The following is a 15,579-nucleotide window of genomic DNA, read 5'->3' as shown; positions in this document are numbered from 1 at the left end:
ATTTCAGTGTCTTAGCACCTTGTAAGAATCCTAACAAGAATTCAGTTTCAAAGAGAAAAGAAATAAACCAACACACTCTCTCCCCCCATATCTCTCCCTCTCTCTCTCTCTCTCTCTCCTTCTCTCTCTCTCTCTCTCTCTCTCTCTCTCTCTCTCTCTCTCTCTCTCTCTCTCTCTCTCTCTCTCTCTCTCACACACACACACACACACACACACATATATATATATATATATAATTAGAATTAACCTAATTCACTAAGTATAGAAGAAAATCTTTTTCTTTTGAAAAAAATTTTAGTCATGACTATGCTATTTTCTGACACAGCTTTATATTTCTGGTCATATATCAACTTCCTAGTCTTAACATTCCTCATAAACCTTACATTGAGCCTGGAGGCAAAGATGAGGATTTTCACCTTTCGTGGGAGCAAATTTGCAAAATCTTTTTGAGCTGGAGTTCTTACCATGTTAAAGATACCTTTGGAAGGCTGATGAAACTATAAACACTCCACTATGTCTTCAAATGTATGAACTACAATATATAGAATTACCAAAATACAACACTTTATTAAAACAAATTTTTTTTGTTCTTCTGCATCTATCTTAATCTTTCTTCAAAGTTTATTGACTCTGAGTTAGAAATTCTCCAGACTATATTAGATCAAGTACTAGTACCCTGGGAAAGTTTAATAGAACCACATAATTGATCTTGTTTTGGAGGCAGTTTTGCTACAAAATTCTTCTCATCTATAAACCTTATCTTTCATGTTAAAAAAGATAACTATAAATATATAACAATTTAATAATCATTAATGTAAGATTAATGTAGCTCAAATATAGAACTATAAGAATTTATGCATATAGACATTCCTCAAGTTATTATTATTATAGGATCTTATATTCAGAACAATGAAGAAACTGAGGCATACAAAAGTTAAATGAGATGCTTAGACTCACAGAGTACTCTCTCTTGATTTCTCTCTACATATTTATATACATACATTCATAGACATACATGTATATGTGTGTGTCTGTAGATACATATATTTGTTGTTGATCAGTCATTTGTTTTCCCACTATTTATGTTCCCATTTGGGGAATTTTTTGGCAAAGATAATGGGGACAGTTTGCTATTTCTTTCTCCATTTTATTGTTACAGATGAGAGATTGAGGCAAAAAATGATTGTGACTTGCCCAGTGCTCTATAAAATGTAAGATCTGGACCAAAGTCAGAAGAAATGCCACTAGATGGCAACCACTTGAATTTGATTATGTGCTTTATGTAAACTAGATTAGCTTTATGCAATAGTTGAACTGAACTGGATTGTGCTTAATAAGCATAGACAACTGAGAAAGCAAAGAAAGACAGTTTTATGTTATGATTGATGGTAATGCAACATAAGAAAGAAACAATATATTTTAAAAAGCATAAACATCAATACTTATAAAATATATGCTGTTAAACATTCACTTCTGTAGAGTGAACTATGCCAATATATCATTTAAAATTTTTAAATAGTGTCATCTTATGAAGGAATTCTAGCCTGAACATATTAAAAAAACAAACTAGCAAACACTTGGGTAGTTAATAAATGTGTATATAGAAACTTAGGTATAAATATAGCTAGATAAATATTGTTAGATATTGATATTACATATGTGTATAGATATGTGTGTTATATATTATGTAGAGATAAAATGAGCTAATAGCAACAACTAGCTTCACTGAGAATGGTATTCTATGGAGATATGTGTCTTTAAATATATTTTCAAATTTATAAAAAAAAATTAGATCTTAACACAGTCAGAAGTATTTTCACCTTCAATTTTGGACAGAGTAGCTTGCATTGTTCAGTGTGTCTGTTAAATAGATGCCACATTTTGTACTTTAACCTTTGATTTGGCCCATGTTGATGCTGTTGATGGAAAGTCTGGCTTTATACAGATTCCTAGTATTATATTACTTTATTTCTAAGAAGAACTGCTGGCTCAGGCAAGGTCTGAGGAGGAAGGACCTACCGTTTTCTCAAGCAGGTGGGCAAGAACTCAGGATGGTGAGGAGAGTGCAATGGAAACCTTAACATTTTCCTAACTCTGCTTCAAGTTTATTTGCCAAAAAGCAAATAGAAAAAGCATTAAGTTCTTTCTACTTTTTTAAAAATTTGGTCAGTCCTCCCTTTCTTTTCCTGATAATGTCTTAAACTGGGCTAAGAAACCAAAGCAAATGAGGAACACATGTAAGGACTCAATAGACTCCAAAGCAATAATGGCCACTGTGGCAGAGGTCAACAAAAGGCGGCTACAAAACAAGCTGAGGCAAATGCCAAGTTGGCTTCCTTCCTGGTTCCAATGGACCCAGCAATCCAGCCCCTGTCCCTGTGATCCTACTGGGTGTTTTTGTGCTGTTGCTAAAGAGAGCTGCATGCTTCAAGAGAATGATTGTCTGAAAAGGAAAATTCTTGAAAAGATTTCTCTTGGAACAAGAAAACTCTTTGGGAAAGCGTATCTAAGACTGCTAAAAGGTAAATTTTCAAAGAGAGGAAGATTTGACCATGAAGCCTTCCATTTCATGAGAGGAATTACATTCAAGATCTCTTAACTCTGTGCCTGGAAAAATTATGCCCCAAATCTTTGATCCTTTCTTTTATTAGTATTATTTATACATTAATAGAGTAAGATCATAAATCTTGGCCCAGAAGGGACTCAAAAGGCTCATCCAACTCCTTTATTTTACACATGAGGAAATGTCTTGGAACTCATTTTATGAAAATGATATTTTCCCACAAAATTGCTTAAAAATAAAGTTAATTTTTTTTAAAAAAAGTTAACAATTCATGATTTCCTAAACTATGTATCCTTTATATATAAGACAAACATGTTGTTTTATGATACACTGAACTTAGTATTTGCAAAATGGAGGATATTTCCAACACTCTCCTGAAATGCCTAGTTAAGTGTCCCATTTGCCCATTGCATTAGAGAGTCTTTCAAGTTGACTTTTCCTATATAAGTTAACTGTGCATTTCCTTTTTAAAGAGATTCCTAGCTCCCTAATATTCCTCAGGAAACCTCACAAACATGAACAAGTGCTTAACATCTTGAGAATAATCCCCCCACCTTTCTTTGCGTGAAGTTCAAATCCAACGAAGAAACTATGATCATGCTTTGTATAAACACCTTGCTTTCTGTTTGGTGTTTAGTAAACTGTCCAAAAAATTGTTGATTTTATCTTATTTGTCCTTTGAGAAAACCTTATTGGTTACCAGGCTGTTTGGTGATATTGTTTTGGTGTGTATATGAATATTTAGATTTTTTGTTTGTGGCCTTAATTGTATTTTTTCTTTATTTGTTTATTAAAGAATGACAAGCTAGTTCATACGACCCAGACTCACTGGTTATCTACTTAGCTTAGAATTATATTTAGGTCTAGTGACAAGTAATGTTCTTTTCCTCATAGAGCCTGTGAGCTAATGGTGGAAAGGTGAGAGAGAGAGAGAGAGAGAGAGAGAGAGAGAGAGAGAGAGAGAGGAGAGAGAGAGAGAGAGAGAGAGAGAGAGAGAGAGAGAGAGAGAGAGAGAGGGAGAGAGAGAGAGAGAGAGAGAGAGAGGGAGAGAGGGAGAGAGGGAGAGAGAGAGAGAGAGAGAGAGAGGGAGGGAGGGAGGGAGGGAGGGAGGGAGAGAGAGAGAGAGAGAGGGAGAGAGAGAGAGAGAGAGAGAGAGAGAGAGAGAGAGAGAGAGAGAGAGGGGAGAGAGAGAGGGAGGGAGGGAGGGAGGGAAGGAGGGAGGAAGGGAGGGAGGAAGGGAGGGAGGGGGAGAGGGAGGGAGAGAGAGAGAGAGAGAGAGAGAGAGAGAGAGAGAGAGAGAGAGAGAGAGACAGAGAGAGACAGAGAGAGAGAGACAGAGAGAGAGAGACAGAGAGAGAGACAGAGAGACAGAGAGAGGGAGAGGGAGGAGGAGAGGGGAGAGGGAGGGGGAGGGGGAGGGGAAGAGGGAGAAGGAGGGGGAGGGGGAGGGGGAGAGGGGAGAAGGGGGGGGGAGGGAGAGAGAAATAAGAGAAGGAAGGAGGAAGGAAGGAAGTTCTGGGGATGATACAAAGAAACACAAATACACATCTGCTCTTATTTAAGAAAGATACTAAGCTTCAAGTCTACATTCATTAACCTGTCCTTATTTGTGAAGCACTAGGTTAGCTATATTGTCAGTTCAGAGTCTTACTTTGCCACATAGAATGCTTAGAAAGAACTTTAGGAACCATCTAGTTCAAGCTATACTTCAAATCCAGCCCAAGCCATCTCCTATTCTCTTTTGTCTGAAACTTTGAATTACTGGACACTGTCCTCTGTCTATTTGGACTTTACTTCCTGCTTGGCTTATTTAGCTGTATACATTTTTACTTCAACATAAATATTTAGCCATTAGTAATTCTTTGCAACCTTTCTATGCAGTATTTATGTTGAAGTAAAAGCAAATTGAGAACTGGTGCATTTATAATGATTGTGTTCTTCTATCTGCTCACTGACTTCCTGATCTTTACAATAAAATTTTTGCCAGCTAATATGACTTCAGTTTAGTCACTACTGGAACATCTTCTTGGGTCTCTGTGAATTGGCACCAACTCTTCTTGGAACTGGAACTAGTACATAGGATATATATGTATAAATATATATATATATATATATATATATATATATATATATACATATACATGTATATATATACATATATATGTTTGTATATATGTATATACACATATATATTTGATCATATAACATAAATTGTATGAAAATAAAATTGAGGACTAAAAAAGTAGCTGGAAGAATTAGAAAGCTGTTATATTTGTAGGATTGTGAGGCAAAATCTCAAGTATAAACACAAAATAATTCTAGTTTTTTGAAAGAACATAGTTCACTATGTTCAAGTCAAAGTGTAAGTTGTAAAGTTATTTCTTCCAAATTCTTTGCTAGGGGATATAATTCTATTAATGTTTATCAAGCCTCAACATTTTCACTAGCCTGTCAGTCTGACAGTCCTAGAAATAATGAAGCTGAGTACAATTCACATCAATAATAATTCCACACCATTTCCAATGTTATTAAAATTCTTCATTTCTTTCCCCCAAAATATTTCTTACTGTCTATATTAATTTATTTTGGCCAGGGTGCCCTTGGGCTTGTACTAATTTATAACCCTGGTCTCCATAGTTAGTACCGTAGAGCCCCAGAGTACAATCAGAGAATGAGACTACACCCTCATTAACCATCTTTGTAAAACATTAATGCATATTTTTATATGACTTGCACATCTGAGTATCAATGAATGCTTTTTTTTTTAGTGAGTAGTATTTCAGTTGGCATCTAGTTAAAGCATATCTAACAGTGAAGGTATAAAATGTACTGGACCATTATTCTGATAAAGCATCCTCTGGGTATCCCATGCTAATAATAGCTCTGTGTTATAATGAGGTCTTTCAAATAACCAACACCTCTATTTTCAGTTCAAGAATGATCTGAATTCAATTGGATTTTCATTATTTTATAATGAATCTCTAATATAATTATATTCCAAACTTATGATTTCCTAATATATGTCTGTTTCTGTTTCTCAAATGTCAGATTCCATTTCCTTACTAAAACAAAGTGCAACTCACAAGGACCAGTGGGGTAGTCAGCAAATAAGACTGGAACAATAAACTACTCAACAAAGATCATGGTGCCTGATATTTGAAAGAAAAATGTCAGCAGTCTGGTTAGATTATAAACTGCTTGAATATTCAGGTAAGTTTTGCTTTTACATAAATTTCTTTCTGAATATATGAGATACCAACTTTCACTGACACATTCATGTGATTTAGCAGTGAGCAAAATAAAATTCCTGCCAAAAATTATTAACCCCCCTCCTGCCCTTTTCCTTTTAGCTAATGTTGAACCAAATGGAATTCTCCAACTCATTTCATATTGGGAGGAGTGAAGAAAAGAAGTAGCTGAATATTAAAGGATCATTTCAGCTTTCTAAATCATTCAACCCTGAGCTAGTCTGAGGCCTATACATTCACTATATGTGTGTCAATCAAATTAAAGAAGAGATGAAGAAAAAAGTTGTACAGGAGACAATGAGACTGAGGCTAGAATGGAAGGATAAAATAAACTTCAGGGAAAATAAAATTAATCAAATAATGAACTAGATATTATTTGATCATCATTACTGGATAGTGAGGAAAATCAATTGTCACTACTAATATTAGGATCAATTCATCTTATTTTGTGGGCTCCCTTATACAGCACAACATTCCTTCAGTTTCTCTACAAATATTTAATGTCTAATAGAATTTAAATAGAGCTTCTATCTACAGCTTTGTTTGTAGATACATGTGTATATATGTCATATAATAGGAACAATAAATGTCAAGTTAAATTAAATACAAAAATATCTACATATTCCAGCACTATTCTAATTGTTGTGAAATAGAATAAGAATGACACTCAATACTTTTCATTTCTTGGAGTTTGAAATACAGTATGTTTTGCTGTCTTCTCTACCTACAATAATCTTTTGATCTAGCTGCCATTCAGGCAAAAACAAGTGTATTAGACTATCTGATTTGAGCAGATACAGTACAGAAATCAAGGTAGGAGCATTTCTCTTAACTATTAAAAAACCCATACAGCATATATTCATCCATAATTTTCTTTTGAAACATGTTACATGAACTATTAAATAGTCACATTATGTTATTTGCATTTTGGGGTTTCATAATGCAACTATTAATGTAATGTTTTCTTTTTGTCTCCCTCTTACAGGAAAAATATCATTTCAAAGGGTATTTGTGGTTCATTATATAATCAAGGCTTCTCAAACTATTTTACTCCAGAGAATACTTAACTACTTTTAAACTTGCTGTAAGACCCCTTATGGGTAAATCTTGTCTGAGCTTTCTTCCCTCTAGAGAAAAGAGCAGACATTTTGCATGTAGTGGGTCCTTTTGCTGTGCTCATTTGCTTTATATACTTTCTCGTGGAGCTCAAAATGTTTTGATTTTTTTTAATTTTTCATTATGAAATACTTTTATTATACTGAATATGTGTGAATAACTTTTGACACAGAATTCATTTTCCAAGTGTCATTTTAATTAAGTCCTTAGGTTTTTCAAATGAGTTTCAAGTAAATTTCTAGGCCATAGATTTTTGTTTATCTCCAAATCTCAGATAATTTTGTTTACTTAAACATGTGTTTGACATGTCCCAGGGCCAAATCATAGGATTCCATTTTCATTTGGGGATTTCTATAATTCTTGAAAATTTCTATTTCCTAAAATTTATTAGATGTTTTATACATACATATATATATATATATATATATATATATATATATATATATATATATCTGTAGTTAGTCAATACACATTTATTAAACATCTGTTCTATGTCAGGCCATATATTAAGCTCTGGAATTACACAGAGGCTAAAGACCTCTTTAGAAAGGAAGACAGAAGGGAAGGAAAGAGTAGGGGAAAAGGAAAATAATTTAATGGGGGGGGGGAATATAAGAAGCAAAATGAAGCTTAAGTAAGATAAATAGGAAGTAATTAAAAGAATAAAGAATTGGAATTGAGAGTGTTTGAGAATGGCTTTCTATAAAGGAGGGACTTTTAGTTGGAATTTAAATGAAACTAAGGAGATCAGTAGGTGAAGATCAGAAGGGAGAGTATTCCAAGCATGTGGCTTAGTCAGAGAAAATGCCTGAGAATGGAGAGCATTAAGGAAGTTGCCAGCATTGGATCAAAAATAACTTGGTGAGGTATAAAGTGTCAGAATACTATAAAGGTACAATGGGGATATATTATAAAGATATTTGAATACCAAACAGATTTTTTATTTAGTTGCAGAGGTGATGAGACATCAGAGTTTTTTGAAGGGGGAGGTAGAAAGGTGACATGTTCAGACTTAAGCTTTAGGAATATCTCTTTGGTGGATGAATAGAAGTTGGGTTGTAGTTCAGACTTGAGGAATACCGACTCACCAGCAGCTATTATAATAATTAGTGTGTGAGGTGATAAGGTCCACTAAAATTGTGACAGTGTCAGAGAAGAGAAAGGGTCATTTTCTAGAGATTTTGTAAAGATGAAATGAATAAGTTTTGGCAAATAGGTTAGACATGGATGAGGGGGAATGAAGGATAATGAGAAATTGAGTTTGTTGCCTATATCTTTAGCCTGAAAGATGGTGAAGATGAAATTGGTCTCTATAGCAATAAGGAAATTAGGAGGGAGAAAGGATTTTAGAGGCAAAGATAATAAGTTTCATTTTGAGCATATTGAGTTTAAGATATCTAGTGGACATCCAGTTTAAAATGTATGAAAAGGAATTAAAGATGTTAGGAAATCAATAAGAATATAGTCAGGCTATATAGATTTAAGAATTATTAGCATAGTGGTGGGGAGCTGATGAGTTCACTGAGTAAAGTAGTATTAAGTGAAGATAGCTCAAGCAAAAAAAAAAACATATTGGATATCTCCAATTCTAAAGCATGATCTCAATGATGCAGCAAAGAAGCTTAAGAAAGATCAGTCAAAGATGGAGAAGAAGCAGTTGGGAGTGAAGGTAGTCAAAGATTGCAGAGAAGTCAAGGAGCATGAATATTAAGGAAAAAGCCATTGGATTTGGCAACTAAGAGAACAGTGGTACCTTTAAAGAATGTAGTATTGATAAAATGGAGATAGAATAAATTGCATGTTTAGCCATAAATAGGAAACAGAATATAGGACTACAGAATTGAAAAGACCAGGGCAGAGCTTTTGGTCAGGAAGCACAATTTCTTTATATATATATATATTTCACTTTTAATGCCTTATCATTTCATTCTCTTAATAAAATAATTAGATAACAATATTTTAAGATTATTGCCAGTAATGTTCCCATAATAGCACATTAAACATTCATTGATTGGATTTTGTGGATAAGGCATTAAGATAAGCATTTTAGGAATTTAAAGAATTATAAGCACTTCCTATCTTCATAAAGCTTGCAATCTATTGGAGGAAGGGAGTAAAAAATTTTAAGCAAATTCTTGATTTTGATTAATATCATGGAACATTATAATAAGTATATCATGTCAATAATAAAAAAATTCTTAAATACCAAACTTTAGAGGAAAGATTACATGGTCCAAGTTGGTCAGGTAATATATAGGACTTAATTTGTATCTTGAAAAATAAAATCATTATTTTCTAGGCAGAAGAAATGGAGACAGCAAGAATAGGAAGCACAAACCATTTGATTCATAGTAAATAGAATAGACAATTTCTATGATATTTAAATTACTTTTAGCAGATATTTTTAATGAATAAATAAATGGAAAATTATATATTAAATGCATTCTATGAGCTTTGAACTAAGCCTTGAAGATATAAACTAAAAAAAATCAAGATAGTCTCTGCCCTCCAAGAGCTTAAATTTAATAAAAGACAATAGGATTAAGTGACACCAAAGGAACATTATTTACCATGAAGTTTTCAAAACTAGTACTAGAAAGTTAAGATAAAGGGCAGCTAGGAGATGGCCATGGAGGAATTTGTGGAGCTAACTATAGCGTTCTCACCAAACAGGATGCTTGAGTGGAACAAAGTTTAAGACAATCAACAAATGTTTTCTAAGTGTCTACTTTTTCCCAGCTGTTATGCTAAGTTCTGAGGATGACACAAAGAAAAACAGACATACACAACAGTCCCTATTCTCAAGGAGTTTATAATATAATGGCCTAGACAACATTTAGAGAAGTACACAAAACTATATGCAGGATAAATCAGAAACAACAGAAAAAATCACTAGAATTCAGAGAATTTTGTAGAAGGCAGAAATTTTAGCTGAAATTTGATCTTCAAAAAGTGAAAATGAGAAGGGAGAACATTCCAGGTATGGGGAACAGTCAGTGAAAAGATCTGGAGCTGGGAGTTGGAGTGACTTGTTAATGAATAGAGGAGGCCAGTGTTACTGTATCATGGGAAAGGAAGAGGGTATTTAAGGAATAAGAAGATTATAGAATGGGATAGGGTTCATAAGTAAGCTTAAAGGGTTTTATAAATCAAAAACAGGATTTTATATTTGATCTTTGTGGTGATAGAGAGCCCATGGAGCTTCTTGAATAAAATAGTCAATGTGCTTTTAATGCAGGCGTAGCCCCCTTAAAGATTCCTTTTCTGATCTACAACTTCCTTTGGGACTGACCTTTGATTTACAAAGTCTGGTCAAAACCACCCTTTTGTATTCCAAGGGGAAAGATCCGGATCTGAGCCAGTTTGGGCTGTACCCAGCCCCCACGGGATCTGAGCTGGCTTGGGTTTTCAGATCTGCTCAGGTAGCCCAATCCCCACCTGATGGGTTCTGGCTATTGAGGAATCAACCTGGGCTACATCCATATGCCCCTTCAAGCAGATAAAAGAGCCAAGCTGAAATCATCTCTTGGCAGAGAGTTGAAAGATGCCAGCAACCATGCTTTGCATCACAGACTTTCTGTTCCGCCGCTTCTGGTGTATTTCTTACTCTCTCTAATGCCTTTTACTAACTAGACTTTAACCTTACTTCCAAACCTTACAATAAACCTCTTTTTATCAATCTAGGTTTTGGGGACTGTAAATTCATTTACAGGGGACTCTTGCCCTCCGCTAGACCTGATTTAACTTTGTATCCTTGCCCCAAATCCAAAGAGGTTGCAGGGGAGCTCCATGTGACTCCCTGTACCCCAATCCTGACACTAGACCTCAATTAATCTTAATTTTATTGAGGTATAGACCTCATCACTTTTAGGAAGATGAAATGAATGGAGAGATGGAATGCAGTGGGGAGAAAATGATAACAGGGAGATGAAGCATTAGACTACTGCAATAGTCCAAGCATTAATTGATGGTTTGTGCCATAAATGTGGCAGTATCAGAGACATGAGAGATATGCTAGGAAAATGAAATGAAAGGAAAAAAAATGATGAAAGAATGGTAAAAGCAATGAGAGTAATAGAAAAGTATTGAAGAAGGTAGGTGCAGAATAGGGAGAAAATAATGAGTTTTACTTGTGATATATTGAGTTTAAGATGGATATAGGCAATATCCAGTTGTCAGAATGAGAAAGATTAAGGCTTGATAAATAGATTTGTGGGTATAGTTGATAGAGCACTAAGCCTGCAGTTAGGGAGAAACATCATCCTGAGTTCAACTCTGCATTCATACACTAGCTGCAAAAACCTGGGCAAATCACTTAACTCTAGTTGTCTCAGTTTTTTTACTATATAAAATGAGCTAAAGGAAAATGACAAATGACTCCAGTATCTTTGACAAGAAAACACCCCAAAAAGGTCACAGATACAACCAAAAAACAACAAAAGTAGATTTGAAGATGATCAATGTAGAGATGATAATTGAATTCAGAAGTGCTGATTAGATAGATCAAGAAATGAAATATAGAAAAAGAAAAAGAAAAGAGAGACTAGTATCCATTGAGATACTAGTAATGGTAGGTGGGTATGATGAGGATTAGATGTGTAAGAGGGGAACCAGAGAAAATAGTGTCATAAAAGTTTAGAGAAAAGAGAATATAAGAAGAAAAAGTTGCCAAAGGCTGCACAGAGATTAAGAAAAATGGAGTTTGAATAATTGTATGAATATGTATACATATATTGTATTTAATATATATTGTAACATATTTAACATGTATTGGTCTACCTGCCATCTGGGGGAGGGAGTAGGAGGAGGGGAAAATTGGAATAAAAGGCTTGGCAATTGTCAATGCTGAAAAAAAATTACCCATGCATATATCTTGTAAATAAAAAGCTATATATTAAAAAAAAAGAAAGAAAAATGAAGTTTGAGCAAAAGGCATGAGGTATGGCTATTAAGAGACTATTAGTAATTTTGGAGAGAACAGTTTTGGTTGGAAGCCACATTTTAGAGAGTTAAAGAAAAGGAATGGAGGAGACTATTGTAAACAGCCTTGAACAATTAAGAAAATGCTTATTTGAGTTTCTTTGAAATCATTAGTCATTCACTATCCTATCCTCTTGTGAAGTGTCTTTCTTGTAATTCTATACTTGATAAATATCATCAATGATGAGTGTAATATTCTCTTTAAAATGTAATGTTCTCTGTTGAGGTTTCCTTGGGGTCTCTGTAGGCAGCCTTAGTAAAGTTCAGTAATCACGCCAAATGCAGCCAGGTATTAAAGTCCAAATCCTTTACTGTCTCCTTCAAAGTCTTGTCTCCTTCACTTGGGGCTCAGCTAATTTTTTCTGGAGGCCTATCTCTCTCCTTGGTTCCAAGAGCTTCTGCTTCTGCCTGCCTTCTCTGGCTTCTGAATCTCCCAGATTGAATCCTGGGTTAAGGCTCTTAGCTTATATATTCTCTTAAAGGTGTGAATCTTGTAGAACTCTATTATAAAGTACTAAATACATGTACTGAACTAGAGAACTGTTAAATACCATGCTAAATAATCATTGTCTCTATCAATTCCACTGACTTAACACCTTGTTTCAAGTTCTAGCCCATAACAGATGAGGATCTCAATTATGCACACCTTCAATTTTAAGATACCTCAATATTCTAATTTTTTTTAACTATCCAATTTTTTGGTCCCTTTCTGATTCTTCTTTTTTGAATTTAGAAATCCAATTCATGTCTATCAGTTAAGTCTGTAAGATTCATAACAGCAGATCATAGGATTAATGGGCTAGATGAAATCACAGAGGTCTCTTATTCCACCATCCTAATTTTACATATAAAACAATGGAAGGGGAAGTGATTTGTCTAGTCACACAGGCAGTATAAATCCAAACAAAGTTCTCATTCTCAAGAGCCTGTACTACATTCACACACATACTTAACTATCATAAACTTCAAAAAGTTGTCTTCAACAAGGTAGTCTTAAGGCATTAATGAAGCATTTGACTAAGACATAAAAAGAAATAGAGGAAGTAAAAACATTGAGAATTTTAGGACTTTTTATTATTACTGTTATTGTTAGTCATTATCCTATAGACAAGTAAAGCAGATTTTGAAACGTTTTATGGGAAAACTTAATGTTTCTGAAAACTGATAGAGAAATCTCAGAACTTATTGGGACTAACTTAAGTATTTGTCTGACTCTCCAGGGTTCCTTTTCTTTTTCTTTTTTTTTTTTTTTTTTTCAAAGAGCAAACAGCTGTGGTGCCTTGTGATCGGAATTTGACCCCAGTAGGAAGGGAGTCTATGATTCTCATTTTTAGCTGCTTAGAAAATGAAAAAATACACAGATGGTCAAAGAGAATATTTTTAAATGCATATTCTAGAGAGGATTCTTCTTGAGAGGTGAAGGATATATATATATATATATATATATATATATATATATATATATATGTATATATATATATATATATATATATACATATATATATATATATATATATATATATATATACATATATATATATATATATATTTTTTTTTTTTTTTCTGGGCAAACAGCCTATAACCCAAGTTTACCTGTAGACTTTGGAGATTATGATAAGCTACAAAAAGAGAGAAGTACTTTGTCCTATAGTTCAAGTTTTGCTATCAAGGGAACTGAATGACTGCCAAGGTGATGGGAGATAAACCAAAAAGAGATGCTGAGCTGGAAGTCATCCCAAACTTCAGCATTGTTAAAAAAAAATGAAATCTGCCCACTGAAGCAAAAATATTCCCATATATCATCCTTAGCTTCAGTCTGTCTCCATTCCAGCACTTTTCATAACTGTCTTTACTACTTTATTTCACTATCTTTATTTTGAGCTTAAATAAATATTTTCTCCCCGTAGCCTTTATTTATATCTCCAGCAAAGCTGGATTTATTATAGAAAATTAATTTTCCTTCTGGTTAAATGATAACGTTTAATGTATTGCCAGTACTTCCAAGTTACTCTAGAGAAGGGTTTGTGTAATGATGGGAGGAGCTTAAAAATAGTGCCAAATTTAATAGATATCTGGTCAACAAGGCTAAGAATAGAAGAATATCCAAATGAAATAAACCATTTTCCTAACATTCTACAGATATAAGTCCAGAAGAGTGTTCCAGAGGCCTGTTCTATCTCAGTACAAAAGACAACAGAAGCCTCTAGGCAGAGGCCTCAATGTTCACATAGAAATCTCCCTCCAGTGTTATAGTCATTTTCTTCTCTAAGGCCCTTGGCTTCAACCCCTCAGGCCTAATTCTTTGTAGGTTTGCTGATGACTCAGACTTTAGATTAAATGCCTATGAGTTCTGACATTCTCATTTTTGTCTGGAACCCCAATGGCCTGCTCTACTGCCTTTGACTTGGCTTGACCCACAGACCTTACATGTAGGCTCAGAAACTTACTTTTACTGACTATTTTTTTGACTTATCATAGCTTCCCATGATGAGGAATAGCACACTTGCTTCTACTCCTTAGGACTTCAACAGTTCATAATTCCATTGATCTGAAGCTTTTCTCTACTGATTCAAAAGACAACTACACTAGGCTTTGGAAGAGGGTCTTTGTGGATTGCGGTGGTCAGAAAATAGACTTCCTTGAAACCAACCTCAAACAAAGGATTTCAAGTCCACATTAAATTAGACTGGTTTTTGTATAGTCATCATATAATCATTGCAGTAAGGGAGTACCCTGTAAAAAGTGCTGGATGTGGAGAAAGAGTACCTGAATTCAAATCCTGACTCTATTTCTTGATTTCTATCTGGGTGGGAAAGCCATTTAACCTCTATGGGTGATTATCAGACTTTCTTGTGTGTAAAATTGAAAACATTGACTAGATGAACCATAAAGTCCTTTTTTTTCCCCTTGGTAGTATTCAATTGTTTCAGTTGTAGCCAACTCTTTATGATCCCATTTGGGATTTCCTTGGCAGAGATACTGTACTGATTTGCCATTTTTATTCTCCTGCTTATTTATCAGATGAGAAACTGAAGCAAACAGGATGAAGTGACTTGTCCAAAGTCACACAGCTAGTGAGGTACCTGAGGCCAAAGTTGAATTTACAAAGATAAGTTCTAGATTTCAGTCCCAGCATGCTCTCAACTGGGCCACCTCTAGGGTCCTATCCAACACTACACTTATAATCCTGTGACATTTTTTTAAAGTTTGTATTTGAAGCTTTTACAATTTTATAAAGCCAGAAGTTATCATCCATAGGCATATACACAACCACACAGCATCACATCAATCAAAGAATCAGTCATCAAATCAGTTATCAAAAACATCAGCCAAAGGAATATAACCCTCATTCATACTGATTCCTATTTGACTGGGAAACTACTGACTATGAAGCTGTTCTAAGTTATTTGCTTCTTGTTGGCTGAATGTTATAGTAAAAAGAATACTAAACTTGGAGTCAAGAAGACCTGAGTTCAAATCTAATCTCAAAGTTACTCAATAAATCTGTTAAATTCAATAAACATTTAATAGGTGCCTACAATGAATTGGATTTAAATGAAGATAGTCAATCTGAGAGAGAAAGACCTTCAGGGTTTCTGGCCACAGCAGAAAATATCATTCTTAGTATTCCATCTCAGAATCCCAGAGATATATAATAAGTTTGTGTATACT

This window comes from Sminthopsis crassicaudata, chromosome 5 (genome assembly GCF_048593235.1).
Source record: "Sminthopsis crassicaudata isolate SCR6 chromosome 5, ASM4859323v1, whole genome shotgun sequence".
In the NCBI taxonomy this organism is placed as follows: Eukaryota; Metazoa; Chordata; class Mammalia; order Dasyuromorphia; family Dasyuridae; genus Sminthopsis; species Sminthopsis crassicaudata.
Note: the sequence above shows the minus strand (reverse complement) of the source record.